Consider the following 16163-nt stretch of genomic DNA (forward strand, 5'->3'; position numbering starts at 1 on the left):
CCTGGCAGGGCAAAGAAAGGCGTCTATGAGTGTGGGAGGATTCCGAGTCTAACACCCTGAGCCCAGCCAGGAAGGGGCCAGGAAGGCCTCCTCGTGAACAACGAATGAAACAGAACCCAGATCTCAGACAGGGCGGGGAAGGGGAGGGGTACCATGTCAAGCAGCACTCTGTGTAAGTCGGCACCTGCGCACACTGGCATGCAGACGTGTGTATTGTGCGTGTATGGACATGTTAGAAATGGATGTGTGCATGTGTCTGCATGTGTTTGTGCATTTATGCACAGACACTACACGGGCATGCACATCATGTACGTATATGTTTGCATATGTGCATGTGTGTACGTGCATGTGTTCGTGTGTGCATGCACACAGCATGTGTGTGTGTGTATACTTGCATGCATGCTAACATATGGTGGAGAATAAATAATGATCACCTCTCTGGAACTGGGGAAAGTAAGTGTTAAACAGATTTTCGACAGGAAATGCTGCTGCAAGGAATTCATCCGTAGGCTAGCACTACAACCTGGAGGCAGGGAGCAGTGAGGAGTGGAAATCTTCCCATCAGAAGTGAAGAAGGCTGGATACGGTGGCTCACACCAGTAATCCCAGCACTTTGGGAGGCAAAGGCAGGAGGATCACTTGAGCCCAGGAGTTTGAGACCAGCCTAGGCAACTTAGCAAGACCTTGTCTTCAAAAAAAAAAAAAAATTTTACAAGGAACTACACAGATGGCAAAACTTAAAAAAAAAAAAAAAGTGGGAAGAGGGGAGAAAGGGAGATCAATGTCTTCTACAGATTTCATCTTGTCGGGTGGAGAGTGTGAGGAGTAGAGCCATGTGGTGGGAAACTGTTGGTGTCTTGTTTGCGAATGACTTTGGAACAAAGACCACCTGATAAGCACAGTTAAGGAATGAAAACACACAGGGACTTCCCAGGGAGCCAGGAGGACACTGGGGGAGCATGAACACCTGCCTTTCCCATGGGGCCCTGGTGTGCCCAGCCCCCCACTTCATGTCTGACCCACGTGCTCTCTGGCTGACCTCCTGGGACTCGCACCCGGCCCCCACTTGGTATCTGAGCCATGTACTTCCCGGCTGACCTCCCGCAACGTGAAGACTACTCTCGCTCCCTTCAAGGCCACTGTCCCCACCGCAGCCAGAGAGGTGTTTTATAGTTCAAATCCTGCCCAGGCACCATCTTGCCTAAAGGCAGCCCTGAGCCGGAATCTGTGTGCTTTGCTGATGGGACTGTAAAATGGCGCAGTCACTTTTGAAACAGTCTGACAGTTCCTCAAAAGCTTAAACATAGACTTACCACATACCCAGCAATTCCACGCCCAGGCTCTGCCCCAGGAGAATTGAAAACATCTATCCACACGGAAACTTGTACACAAATGTTCACAGTTGCACTATTTATCATCATCAGGATGCCTATAATTGATGAACAGATGAACAAATTGTGCTATATCCATATAATTAAATATTATTCAGTCATAAGAATGAGGCCGGGTGTGGTAGCTCACGCCTGTAATTGCAGCACTTTGGGAGGCCGAGGAGGGCAGATCACAAGGTCAGGAGATCGAGACCATCCTGGTTAACACGGTGAAACCCCGTCTCTACTAAAAATACAAAAAGAAATTAGCCGGGCGTGGCAGCGGGCACCTGTAGTCCCAGCTACTCGGGAGGCTGAGGCAGGAGAATGGCATGAACCCAGGAGGCGGAGCTTGCAGTGAGCTGAGATTGCGCCACTGCACTCCAGCCTGGACGACAGAACGAGACTCCGTCTGAAAAAAAAAAAAAAAAGCAAGCACATGATGCTCAGCAGCAGCAGAAGCAAGTCTCAAAAGACCATATACTGTGTGAGTCCATTTACACGGGATGTGCAAAATAGGCAGATTCATCAACAGAGACCTTGGATCGGCGGTCCTCAGGGGCTGGGTGGGATGTGGGGAGTGACTGCTAATCGGGAGGGGGTTTCCTTCCCTTTCGAGACGGTGAAAATGTTTCAGAACTAGGCAGAGGTGAGGGTTACATAATATTGCGAATATACTAAAATTAACTGAATTGTACACTTTTAAATAGTTAAAATGATGAATTTTGTTATGTGAATTTTGCCTACATTTAAAAAAAAAAAAAAGGCCAGGTGCAGTGGCTCACGCCTGTAATCCCAGCACTTTGGGAGGCCGAGGCAGGTGGATCACAAGGTCAGGAGTTCGAGACCAGCCTGAGCAAAAAGGTGAAACCCCCGTCTCTACTAAAAAATATGTAAATTAGCCCGGCGTGGTGGTGCGCACCTGTAGTCCCAGCTATCGGGAGGCCAAGGCAGGAGAATCGCTGGAACCCGGGAGGCAGAGGTTGCAGTGAGCCAAGATTGTGCCACTGCACTCCAGCCTGGGCGACAGAGTGAGACTCCGTCTCAAAAAAATTAATTAAATTAAAAAAAAACCCAACCTAGGCAACTAGTGAGACCTTGTCTCTACAAAAAAATTAAAAATTAGCCAGGTGTGGTGGCTCACGCCTGTAGTTCAAGCTACTCAGGAGGCTGAGGCAGAAGGATGGCCTGACTACAGGAGTTTGAGACCAGCCTGGGCAATATGGCGAAACCCCATCTCTACAAAGAATACAAAACTTAGCCCAGCGTGGTGGTGCGTGCGTGTGATTCCAGCTACTCTGGAGGCTGAAGTGGGAGGATTGCTTGAGCCCTGGAGTTTGAGGCTTCAGTGAGCTGAGATTGCATCACTGCACTCCAGCCTGGGCCAGAGCAAGACCCTGTCTCAAAAACAACAAAACAAGAGGCTGGGCACAGTGACTCATGCCTGTAATCCCAGCTACTTGGGAGGCAGAGGCAGGAAAATTCCTTGAACCTGGGAGGCGGAGGTTGCATTGAGCTGAGTTCACGCCACTGCACTCCAGCCTGGGCGACAGAGTGCAGAGCAAGACTCTGTCTCAAAAAAAGATAATAAACCAAAACAAAACCCAGAAACAAAAACAACCACCAAAACCCACCAGGTAGCCCTGAGTCCAGAGCCAAATTCAACCACCAAAACCCACCAGGCAGCCCTGAGTCCAGAGCCAACTTCCTTGCTGGGTTAGAGGTCCTCACCTCCTGCCCTCCCCGCAGGAACCACTTGCAGCTTCCTGAAGGCATCAATGTCACCCCGCCCCTGAGCCTGGGGGTGATGAAGGTGGATGAGCCAGCCCTGCACAGGTGAAGGCCACTGACAGCTGCACAAGGGGGGCTGCGGTTTGCAGCTTCCAGCAGCTTCCAGGGGGAGGGGACCTCAGCCCGATGAAGGATGCCAGCGTGGAGGTTCCCAGGTGGGACCTGGGGGTGGTATTCCAGGAGCTAGAGGCAATATGTGTTCCTGCGTGTGAGCATGTATGCATGTGTGCATACAAGTGTACATGTGTGTGCACGTGTGCATGTGTGCCCGTGTATGTGTGTGTTCATGTGTGTCCATGTCTGTGTATGTGTCTGTGTGTGCATGTGTGTCCGTTGTGAGCATGTGTGCATGTGTCCATATGTGTGCATGTGTGCCTGTGTGTGCATGTGTCCGTGTGCCTATGTCCATATGTGTGCATGTGTGCCTGTGTGTGTGAGCACGTGCCTGTGTGTCCGTATGTGTGCATATGTGCCCGTGTGTGCATGTGTGTGCTGTGTGCACGTGTGCGTGCATGTGTGTCTGTGTGCATGTGCGCACGGGTGTCCATGTGCACGTGTTCACATGTGTGCATGCATGCATGTGTGTGCGTGTGTGTGTTGGGCAAACCTCTCACCCACCTGCTGGCCAAGGGTAACTCCAGGAAGTGCTGGGATCACCCAGGGCTCGGGTTAGACAGGTGCACAGGTAGAGCTGAGGAAATCAGCCCTTCAGGTTCCCAGGGCTCCTAGCCAGCCCTGGTGACTAATTGGGCAGAGGCGAGCAATGCCCAGCCCACGCCAGGAAGGAACGGAAGTGAGTTCATGTCCCACCTCCCACGACTTAACCCAGGCACAGACGAGGCCACCACGAAGGCTGGGACTGTAATGAGGTTGCCCTAGAGGTGCCCTGTGCAATGCGGCAGCCGCCAACCACGTGTGGTTATTTAAATTAATTAAATAAAAGTAAAAAGCAGTTCCTCAGGCTCCTAAGCCACATTTCAAGTGCTCAGTGATACTCGGAGTGCTCAGGGCTGCTGGAGACCAGTGGTCTGGACCAGAGGTAATTTCGTTCCCCAGGGAGATGTGGCTGCCGCCAGAGAGAATGGCCTGGCCATGAGTCAGTAGGGCTGAGGCGGAGACCTCCTACCCCCTGCCCCAGACCCAGCCCTGATTTGTGCCCTGGCAGCATCCAGGGTAACAGCTGGCTATGAGGGAGAGCTTTCCATGCACGTGGCTCCTGCCACAGCTGGTTTACCTGGTCAGGTGAGGGTGTGAGCCTTGAAGAAGCCAGGTGGGAGGAAGGTTTGGTTGCGCTGGCCCTGGGTAGGGCTAAGGGTGGCCCACGTCTGTGGTCATGGCACGGCAGGGGGCTGCATACCCCTGATGGAGTTGGTTCCCATCAGACATTTTGAGTCCTGAGCTGTGAACCTGTTGGGGGTGGAACCTGCCCCGTACCTGGACCCTCACACCTTCTCCCACCTAGCCCACGAGGTGATGGGCCACCTGGGCTGGGTGCTGCCCCAGTTTTTGTGTCCAGAGGTTTTCCAGGGTTCCCAGGCCCAGCCCTGCATCCCTGGCTCAGGAGCACCCTCCCTCAGCCCTGGGGCCCGTCCTTAGCTTGGCAGCCCTGGGCAAATCGTGTATCCCCTAGTCAGCTTCTCCAGGGTGACCGGCAGTGACTGAAGTCCCTGTTCCCTGTTCCACCCTCCCTGTGCAGGGCTGGGCACACAGGGCACCATCAGTACACTGTCTGCAATGGCCGAGAAGGCAGCGCTCCATGCAGGAGGAATGACGCGTCCTTGCCACTGCCCTCATTTGTGACTTGGGACAGCCGCTCCCAGCAGGATGGTGTCCTTTCCTCCAGAGCCAGGGGAGGAGTGAGGCCTGGTGCCCGGGCGGTACCTGCCTCACCCAGGTCGCAGAGAGCTATTCCTCGGCAGCCTCTGCCACTGGAGGTGTGGGCAGGTGGTGGGGTGATGCCCACAGGAGTGCAGTGGATGCGGCCCTGGCCCAGCCTGCAGGAAGTTGGAGGGGTCCCCATCAGGGCCGGGGCTGCTGCCCCCCATTCCCCTCCCACCAATGAGTCCTGGCTGCTGGCTGGTCAGGGCAAAACTGGAAGGGTCATGCCTGTCCCCAGCTCCCAGAGGTCTCGTTTCTCTCTCGTGGCTGGCACAGAGCCAGCAGAGAGGCCCAGCCTGCATGCTCTTCAGCGCCCCAGGCATCATCCCAGCCGGCTGGGGAGCGTCTGTGCCCAGATGCCCTCAACATCCCTCTTCTCTGCATCTCACAGCTTTGCGGGGTGACTGGGCATGAGTCATCAGCCGCTGAGGCCTCCCACCTGCCCCAAGTGAGCACGGCCTCTGCAGGGGCCACCCAGTGAATCGGCAGCCATGGGAACTTCCCTAGCACCTCCTCCCCAGGGTGTCCACCCAGGCCACCTCCTTTCTCTGCCGCCTCGTCCAGGCAGAACATCCCACCCAACTTAGCTGGCAGAGCTCTAGAGGTCAAGCTGAGTGACCAGGTAACACGGGGTAGCCCTGGCCAGTCCCAAGCATGTTCCCTGGGGAGGCCACTGGGAGGTATGTCCCTGGGGCTGGAGCAGGCTGAGGGCATTCTGGGTCAAATTAAGGCAAGATTTGGGACCTCTGAAACAGAGCTCTGAGCACATGCTTGGAAGTTGGGGGCGGGTAGAGGAGCTGCTGTGAGAGCCCAGCACAGTGCGGGATGCAGGATGCGGGATGCTCAAGGAGGGACAGCTGCACAACTGTTAGAGTTGTGATGACGTCGAGGAACAGGGAGGCATTGAAGGCAGCTGACTCCAGACCAGCTCTGTCTGCTCTAACGCAGCACTGAAGCATCCACTCAAGGCAGGCAACTCAAGTCAGAGCAGACCCAAAGGAACAAAGAGGAAAAAATTAAAAAGGCAGAAAGCAGGCCGGGCCTGGTGGCTCACGCCTGTAATCCCAGCACTTTGAGAGGCTGAGGCGGGCGGATCACAAGGTCAGGAGATCGAGACCATCCTGGCTAACATGGTGAAACTCCATCTCTACTAAAAATACAAAAAATTAGCTGGGCGTGGTGGCAGGTGCCTGTAGTCCCAGCTACTCAGGAGGCTGAGGCAGGAGAATGGCGTGAACCTGGGAGGCGGAGGTTGCAGTGAGCCGAGATCATGCCACTGCACTCCAGCCTGGGCGACAGAGCAAGACTCTGTCTCAAAAAAAAAAAAAAAAAAAAAAAAAGGCAGAAAGCAGTGGGGGAGGGAGAGGGAACAATGAGGATTAAAAACCCAAAAACTGGACCGGGCGCGGTGGCTCACGCCTGTAATCCCAGCACTATTGTGAGGCCGAGGCAGGTGGATCACGTGAGGTCAGGAGTTCGAGACCAGCCTGGCCAACATGGAGAAACCCCGTCTGTACTAAAAATACAAAATTAGCCGGGCATGGTGATGCAGGCCTGTAATCCCAGCTACTCGGGAGGCTGAGGCAGGAGAATCACTTGAACAGGGGTGGGGGTGGAGATTGTGGTGAGCCAAGATTGTGCCATTGCACTCCAGCCTAGGCAAAAAGAGCGAAACTCCATCTCAAAAATAAATAAATAAATAAATACAAAAATTAGCTGGGCTTGTAGTCCCAGCTACTCGGGAGGATGAGGCAGGAGAATCGCTTGAACCCAGGAGGCAGAGGTTGCAGTGAGCCGAGATTGTGCCACTGCACTCCAGCCTGGGCAACAGAGTGAGACTCTGTCTCAAAAAACAAAAAAAACCCCAAAAGCTGGGGCATGGGAGGAATGACCCTGTGAAAGCACCCTGCAGGAATGAAGAAAGGAAAACGCAAGACAGCACAAACAAAACACAAGAAAGGAAGGGACTGCAGAGTTTTAAATAATAGAATTGGAAACACTTACAAACCAATAACATTGAAAACCCACATGAAGTTGCTAAATTCCTAGAGAACTATAAAATGAGAAAAACAAAACAAAACAAAGGGAAAAAACTGAATAGATTAATGTTGGGGCCCTCCCCTCCTCCAGCACGGGGCCTAGGCTGCTGTTTGAGTGAGTTCCACTCAGCTTCCCGGGGCCAGTTGATTCCTGTCTTGGACAAAACTTTCCAGAAAGTCAAAAGAGTGGGATGTGTCCAGCCCACTTTATAAGGCTAGGACGATAGCAACTCCAAACCAACAAGAACAGACAAAAGCAGAACATGAGAGGCCCGTTTCACTCCGGATTTTAGGTGCAGAAAATACGAAATAAAATATTAGGGGCCAGGTGAAGTGGCGCATGCCTGTAATCCCAGCACTTTGGCAGGCTGAAAGGGCAGGGACCACTTGAGCCCAGGAGTTCAAGACTAGCCTGGGACACATGGTGAGACCCTGTCTCTACTTAAAATAAAAAAAAACTAAAAATTAAGCCCGGGCAAAACATAGTGAGACTTTGTCGCCATGAAAAAATAAAAAAATTAGCCAACGTGGTGGCGTGCACCTGCAGTCCCAGCTACTTGAGTTGCTGATTTCGGGAACATCACTTGAGCCCAGGAGTTTGAGGCTGCACTGAGCCGTGATCGTGCCACTGTACTCCAGCCTGGGTGACAGAGTGAGCTCCTCTCTCTAAAAAAAAAAAGAAAAGAAAAAAGAAAAAATTTGAAATAAAATATTGGCTAACTGGACCTCATGGTCTGAGTTTCTCTAGTTTAATATCAGACGATATCAGTGCAATTTGTTCTGCCAATATGCTACAGAAGAACTCTAACTCAGGCATAGAAAAGCATTAGATGGAATATAATTGATTTCACCTACTTTGTTTATGATTAAAAAGCTCTTAGCACAATAGACATACTTTTCAATGGTACAGGTTAGACACCCATGTCCACAACCACCACATATATGATGGAGAAACTTCAGTGGCTGAGTCTATGACCAGGACAAAATGCCCAATGACGTGCTCCTGGTTCACACGGCCTCAGAGACACACGATCCAGCAATCGTGCTCTTTGGCATTTACTCAGCTGGGTTGAAAACTTATGCCTGTACAAAAATCTTCATGTGAATGTTTATAGCATCTTTATTCATTATTGTCCACAACTGTCCAAACTGGAAGCAACCGAGATATCCTTTCTTTGGTATCAGTACATCCATTCAATGACATAAGATAGAAGGTGCCAGCACGCCACACCAAGGCATGCGTGAATTGTGAATGAGGGTGAAAGAAGCCAGTCGGAGGCCGAGCACGGTGGCTCACGTCTGTGATCCCAGCACTTTGGGAGGCCGAGGCGGACAGATCACCTGAGGTCAGGAGTTTGAGACCAGCCTGGCCAACATGATGAAACCCTGTCTCTACTAAAAAAATAAAAAATAAAAAAATAAAAATTTAGCCGGGCGTGGTGCTGGGCACCTGTAATCCTAGCCACTCGGGAGGCTGAGGGAAGAGAATTGCTTGGACCCAGGAGGCAGAGGTTGCCGTGAGCCGAGATCACACCACTGCACTCCAGCCTCTGTGACAGAGTGGGACCTTGTCTCAAAAAAAAAAAAGAGGAGAGAGGGAGGGGTGAACAGGTGGAACACAGGATTTTAGGGCAGTGAAACGATTCTACATGATAGTGTAGTATTCTACTATAATGTGGTAGTATTCTACTATAATGCGGAATACACAAAACTACACGTGTCAAAATCCATAGACTGTACAGGAGAGAGAGTTGGCCTTAAGGTGTGCAAATTTAATCACTTGGGAGATGGAGGATCCAAGCATGGAATTCAGACTGTGACAAGAGACTCTAACTGCATTACAGTTGCATGGGTGCACTGTCTGCAATGGCTGAGAAGCCAGCGCTCCATGCAGGAGGAATGATGTGTCCTTGCCACTGCCCTCATTTGTGACTTGGACAGCCGCTCCCAGCAGGATGGTGTCCTTTCCTCCAGAGCCAGGGGAGGAGTTAGGCCTGATGCCTGGGCAGTACCTGCCTCACCCAGGTCACAGAGAGCCTCACGGAAGGGTGCTGACCTAAGTAACTTTGGACACGCGTGGAGTCTGTAGGACTAAAGACAGAGGATGTCAACACTTCCTCTAGGTGATAAAGGCATTTCCCATGAGGATACCAGCTAATAATTCTGAAACCACTATACATCTACTCTGGAAGTGAAAAACTGAGTATGTGGTGGCAGGTGGTAGGGGTCAGGTTTCTCACTATGGGAATGGGAGCTTCCAGATAAACAAATGGAAAGGCTAGAATGATCCATGTGGTAACAGAATTAGAGACATTGGTATAATTTCATGCTTAATGTAGCTACTTCTGGATATGTGTACAAACAGATGTGTATACACACAGCTTCGTATACACACATCTATCTCTTTGTTCTGTCAGCTGAGAAGCAATGAGCATACTTAGCCTTCAGATCTTGGTCTCTAAGACCCTTCTCCAGTGAAAAGAACCACAGGTCCTTGGCTAAGTGGCTGATTTGAGGACTGGAACAGCAAATACACAAGATGATCCTGAGTGCCTTGCAGTGCTAGTGTTATGGACTGAATTTCTTTGCCCCCAAATCACAGGTGGAAGCCCTAGCCCCCGATGTGACTGCATTTGGAGATGGAGCCTTTGAGGAAATGATTAAGGTTCAATGAGGTCATGAGGGTCAGGGGCCCTGATCTGATTAGATTGGTGTCTTTTTTTTTTATTCAGTAGAGGCAGGGTCTCACTGTATTGCCCAGGCTGGTCTTGAACTCCTAGACTCAAGTGATCCTCCCACTTTGGCCTCCCAAAGTGCTGGGATTACGAGCATGAGCCACCACACCCAGCCAAGACTGTTGTCCTTATGAGAACAGGAAGAAACACCAGGAGTGAGCATGCAGGGAGAGGCCACGTGAGTATGCAGGGGAGGCCACATGAGCACACAGAGGAGAGGCCACATGAAGATGCAGGGAGAGGCCACGTGAGCATGCAGGGAGAGGCCACATGAGGACACAGGGAAAGGTCATGTGAGGATGCAGGGAGAGGCCACGTGAGCATGCAGGGGAGAGGCCACATGAAGATGCAGGGGGAGGCCACGTGAGCATGCAGGGAGAGGCCACGTGAGCATGCAGGGAGAGGCCACATGAGGACACAGGGAAAGGTCATGTGAGGACGCAGGGAGAGGCCACGTGAGCATGCAGACAGGCTATATGAGAATGCAGGGAGAGGTCACAGGTGGACGCAGGGGTGCTGTCTGTAAGCCACAGAGAGGCCTCAGGAGGAACCCACCCTGCCGGCAGCCTGATCTCAGACGTCCAGACTCCATAACTGTGAGAAGAGAAACACCTGTTGTTTAAGCTGCCCAGGCTGTGGCATTTAGCTGTGGAAGCCCTGGTAATATAGTTAGAAGGTGAAGAAGTGATCAAAAAACAAAACCAGCACCGTGTTGGCTCATAACTTACAGCATAAATCTCCACAAGTCCGTACCGATATAAGGAAATGACTGAGTAAATAAATAAGTGGGGAGGAGAGATGAATCACAAAGGAATTCCAAGTAGTTCATGTAGACACTCTGCCCCTAAGGAGGGGAGCCTAACCCCCACGCCTTCCTTGGGTGCTGCAAATACTGACTTCCCCACCAAGGGCACCATGTGGAAAGGGGGACTTCGTGGTGGAGAAACCTGACAGGCTCCGCATGGGCCAGGTGACCCAGGCCAGCCCCACCTGTGACCCGGCAGGGGGAGAGCATACACCCTTGATAGGCTGTGATGAGGACGGGACTTCAACCTTGCGGTCTTCCTCCCAAAACCCATATCCCCTGTGTAACCAGGAGAAAGATATCAGACCAATCCCCACAGAGGGACACCCTCCGACACACCTGGCCAGCGCTCCTCAAAACTGCCAAGGTCATCAAACATGAGAGACGCCGAGAGGAGCCTGAGACCCGAGGACTGAGTGTCCAGGATGGGCTCCTGGGACAGGAAAAGGACAGCAGGTGATACTGAGGCAATAGGAATCAAGTGCACACCTTAGTCAATTACAATGTGTCAGTATTGGCTCATTAATTACCTAACAAACACCAAACTAATGTCAGATGTTAACAAGAGTGCCCTCCTATCTATCTTCACATCTTATCTGGAAACCCAGATCTATTCTAAAATAAAACATTTATCTAAAAATAAAAAGGAAAAAGTTGCTGTAGGTTCCCGATTGCTCCCATAGCAGGTTAAGGCTCTCCCCTGTCGTTCCTAGCTTGCTAATAGTGGTAACAACAATGGCCATTTAAATCTACCATCTCGAGATGGAAAAAACACATGTACACAAAACGCAGTGGAAGGGCTGGCTACGAGTCAGAGGAATGACAGCAAGGATGGCTGAGTAACAAAGAAACAGATGAAATCAGAGGGGCCTTGCCTGTTCTGACCATATTCTACACCTGGGACCCTCTTCGGGAGGCCCAGCCAAAGAAAGAAAGAAGGGCCAGGTGCGGTGGCTCACACCCGTAATCCCAGCACTCTGGGAGGCCAAGGCAGATGGATCACCTGAGGTCAGGAGTTCGAGACCAGCCTGGCCAACGTGGCGAAACCCCATCTCTACTAAAAATACAAAAATTAACTGGCTGTAATCCCAGCTGCTCAGGAAGCTGAGGCAGGAGAATCGCTTGAACCCGGGAGGCAAAGGTTGTGGTGAGCAGAGATCGCGCCACTACACTCCAGCCTTGGGGACAGAGCAAGACTCCATCTCAAAAAAAATAAATAAAAATAAAAAAGAAGGAAACTGGCTGTGGATTGTGTTAAGTTAAAAATCACAAGATCTATACATTCAGAAAGGAGACTTTACTTCTTATAAAGTCTTATAGCCTGTAAGGTGGCCATTCTGACAGGCTGGGAAGTGTGGCCTCCAGCCTAAGGCCAGAGACAGGTACTTGGAGGGAGGGTGCGGTGAGACAGGAATGTAAGCCGAATGGGTTGGTCAGGCATACATACTCAACAAGTTACAGGAGGCGTTGCGAATATACATGCATGTTTATTCGGACACGTGTGCTGGATAAACATGCATGTTACATATGACCCATGTTCACCTTGGGGTGAAGGCAACATGTAAACGTATTACAATTAGGTGGTATACCTCAGGCACATGAGGCTGCAATCTCTGTAAACCAGCCAGAACCCGTCTATGGTCAAGGTCTCTTATCAGGGAAAAGTTACTGAAATGAGTCTCTTGTCCAAGGAAAGCTCTAGTTACGGCTGGTGGAGCAGGGGTGTGGGGCCAGGGTCAGCTGGTGGAGCAGGGGTATGGAGCCAGGGTCGGCGGGCAGAGCAGGGGTGTGGGGCCAGGGTCGGCTGGCGGAGCAGGGGTGTGGGGTCAGGGTGGGCTGGCGGAGCAGGGGTGTGGGGTCAGGGTCGGCAGGGGGAGGAGCTGTGGTTGTTTCAATGCTGCTTATCTTGAGGCTAGTGCTTGTTTAGCTGCTACAGAAAAAGAGAAACCTGCGGCCTTTAGAACAGAGTTAATTCTTCACGTGCAGGGATGCACGACTTACTTTCGCCAGGCCTGGCCTGAGGTCCTGTTTATAATTTGGTATTTTATTGCCACAGAGCCTGTTCTTAGTCTTATGATCTCTATTTTAACATGAACACCAGTCAATTCTGTCTAAACCACACAAGGGAGGGGGTAGAATGAGGTGCCTCTGACCTACCATCCCGTCACGGCTGGAAACTCAGTTTTTTGGCTATTTTTTTGAGATGGAGTCTCACTCTGTTGCCCAGGCTGGAGTGCAGTGGTGCGATCTTGGCTCACTGAAACAGATTCAAGCAATTTTCCTGCCTCAGCCTCCTGAGTCGCTGAAATTACAGGCATCCACCACCACACCTGGCTAATTTTTTTGTATTTTTAGTAGAGACGGAGTTTTGCCATGTTGGCCAGGCTAGTCTCGAACTCCTGACCTCAGGTGATCCACCCGCCTTGGCCTCCCAAAGTGCTGGGATTACAGGTGTGAGCCACCACGCCTGGCTGGAAACTCAGTTTTTAAGGTGTCTCTGGGACCCCTTGGCCAAGAGGGGTCTTTTCAGTAGTTGGGGGGCTTAGGATTTTTTTTTCTTTTTTTTTTTTGAGATGGAGTCTCACTGTCACCCAGGCTGGAGTGCAGTGGCACGATCTCAGCTCACTGCAACCTCTGCCTCCCAGGTTCAAGCGATTCTCCTGCCTCAGCCTCCCGAGTAGCTGGAATTACAGGTGTGTGCCACCACGCCTGGCTAATTTTTATGTATTTTTAGTAGAGACGGGGTTTTGCCATGTTGGCCAGGCTGGTCTCGAACCCCTGACCTCAGGGTGATCCACCTGCCTCTGCCTCCCAAAGTGCGGGGATTACAGGCATGAGCCACCGTGCCTGGCCAAGATTTTATTTTTAGTTTACAATTGGAAGGCTAGTGGGCCGGTGCAGAATCTCGCTGACTTTTGGGTGAGCATGTTGAGGGCCCCCTGCGTCAGCTGCTCTTCTGTTGAACCATGCAGGGTGGGGAGGCCTGGGCTGCACTGGCCACACAGTCCCCTCAAGAAGATCTTCTACGTGAAACAAAGGAGCACTGAGCAAGGGGAGCTCTGCTCAGAAAGGACCATCTTGCATCACTGAAATTGTGGGAAATGATAACAACAAATTGAAATGTCGTGAAGAAACACACCAATAAGACTATTTTTAAATATACAGAGGAAGCTAGAAAATACAGAAAGAGGAACCATTCGGACAAGATACTCAGCAAATATCCAGGATTGTTATACCTAAAACAGCCCTCACTGCCCCCCTCCTGGCAGCGCACCTGAGCCCGGAGCCTGCCAGGGACAGCTCTGAGGAGCCAGGCAGGGCCAGGGATGGGCTCTGAGGGGCCAGGCAGGGCTAGGGATGGACTCTCGTGCCTGCCTGCTTGAGGCTTCCTTGGTCAGAGCCAGCAATGCCACCTTTAGGATGGCCAGAATTAGCAAATAAAAATATGGGATGCCGATAAATCTGTACTTCAGATAAACAATTTTTAGTACATGCCCAACGCGGTAGAGGTAAATCTATAGGGGCTGAAGCAGATTTGCTGGGCCGTGGGCAGGGTGGGGAGTGAACGCTCATGGGCAAGGGGTTTCTTTCTGGGGCAACAGAAACGGTGTCACATGAGATAGTGAGCATGGCCGCCCATCTCCGAATATACGGCAAAGCCGTAAGCTTTCAATAAGTGAATTTCACAGTAAGTGCATTATATTTCAACAAATCTGTTTTAAAATCTTAACTGAGCCGGGCGTGCTGTCTCAGGCCTCTAGTCCCAGCTACTCTGGAGGCCGAGGCGGGAGGATCGCTTGAGGCCAGGAGTTCAAGACCAGCCTGGGCAACATAGCGAGACCCCATCTCTACAAAAAACACGTTAAACAAAAACGTTAATTGGGCGTTCGTGTTGTATCCAGCAATCCTTACCGCCCTCCGTCCCCGCGAGCCCCAGTCCTTCCCCTGCGGCTGGGCTGGGTCCCTCGTCCCGGGCGGTGAGGGCGCCCTGCAGGCGTCCACAGAGCTGGGCTTCCGTGGCGGCAACCCTAACCCCAGCGCCACCTGGTACGGCCCGGCCCGCGGGTCCCTCCGGGTCAGGACGCAGACGCGCCCGCGGCGGTAACCGGGGGCCCGGGGGCCTCGGGCCCACCCCGGCCAGACCCCGGGGAGGAGCGCAGGACACTGCCCGCGCCGGGACTGGGCTGTTTCCGATCCTCCCGGGCGTCCTTTAGGAGACTCATTCGCAGCCGACGTTGCGGAGGCGCAGGAAAAGGGCGGGCAGGTGCCTCACGTACACCACTTCCAACCGCACGCCGAGCGCCGGCTCCACCATAAATAGAAACGGGTGGTCTCTAATTGGCCTAGCTGTCGTCACGTGCTCTCCGACGGCCCAATCACTAAGGCTGGACGATGCTGCACTGTGAATGGCCAGGCCCGAGTCATGTGCCCGGAGAGGGCGGGGCTGGGCCCTTCGGCTCGCCGCGTCTGGCGATCGCGGCTACGGAGACCCAGGAGGGCCCGGCCAGGAGACCCGCTCTCTAGAGCGGCGAGGGCAGGGGTTGCTAGGGCGCCGGGGTCGAACCCGCGCTTCCTGCAAGTCTTAGGGCCGCATCCCTGCCGAGGCGGGCGTTGGGAAGGGTGGGAGATGGGAAGGTGCGGTGGTGCGGGGAGGGGAGGGCGCCGGGAGGGGTCGGAGAGGGGTCGCGGGTTTTGGGGCTGCGAGGAGGGAAGGAGGGGAGAGGAGGGAAGAGGAGGGCAAGGGGAGGGGAGGGCGGGGAGGAGAGAGGGCGCGGGCAGGGGAGGGGAGGGCGGGGAGGAGAGAGGGTGCGGAGAGGAGGGCGGGAAGGAGAGGGGACAGGGGGAGGGAGGGGAGGGTGGGGAAAGGAGGGGAGGGTGGGGGAAGGAGGGGAGGGTGGGGGAAGGAGGGGAGGGAAGGGGAGGGGAGGGCGCGGGCTTCGGGGCTGCGGGGAGGGAGGGGCGGGTTCAGGGCTGTGGGCCCCGCCCGGGGCACCGCCTGGATCAGGCCTGAGGCCGGCTGCGGAGAACTTGGGCACCGCGGACCAGATTGCTGGTCACCAGGATGAAAAATAAAAAAGACCCAAACAGCTCCCCTGACCCCGCCTTCGCGCAGGCCCCTGGCGTTCTGCTCAGGGGTTTTTGTTTAATGAAGAACGTCAAACATCTGGCAAGGTCGGAATGATTTTGCGATGAGCACCGCCTGGATTCTGCGGTGAAAGCGACTGCGCGCTCACGGCCTCACCTGTCCGTGCATCAGCCCATCTCGTCAGGCAGATCAACATGAAGCTGTAAAACGGATGACTTAGGCCGGGCGTGGTGATGGGCGCCTGTAATCCCAGCTACTCGGGAGGCTGAGGCAGGAAAATCGCTTGAACCTGGGAGGCGGAGGTTGCAGTGAACCGCGATTGTACCACTGCACTCCACCCTGAGAGACAGAGCGAGACTCCGTCTCAAAATAAATAAATAAAACATATGACTTAGGTATATACGCATGGGGGGAATCCTCGTAAGGCAAGAACGTGCTGCACATTCTGGGGACTGGGAC

The 16163-nt window shown here is 52.9% G+C and overlaps 1 long non-coding RNA gene across 1 annotated transcript; it reads right to left on the reverse strand.

Annotated features, from left to right (window-relative positions):
• Positions 1 to 13462: 13462 nt before the first annotated feature.
• LOC107969008 (uncharacterized) lies at positions 13463 to 14666 on the reverse strand. Its single transcript, XR_001710614.4, has 2 exons — positions 14531 to 14666; positions 13463 to 13704 (listed from the first exon to the last, which is right to left on the reverse strand). It is a non-coding gene; the product is annotated as an uncharacterized LOC107969008 (long non-coding RNA).
• Between the last annotated feature and the right edge of the window lie 1497 nt (positions 14667 to 16163).

Source organism: Pan troglodytes, chromosome 19 (assembly GCF_028858775.2).
Source record: "Pan troglodytes isolate AG18354 chromosome 19, NHGRI_mPanTro3-v2.0_pri, whole genome shotgun sequence".
NCBI classification, from domain to species: Eukaryota; Metazoa; Chordata; class Mammalia; order Primates; family Hominidae; genus Pan; species Pan troglodytes.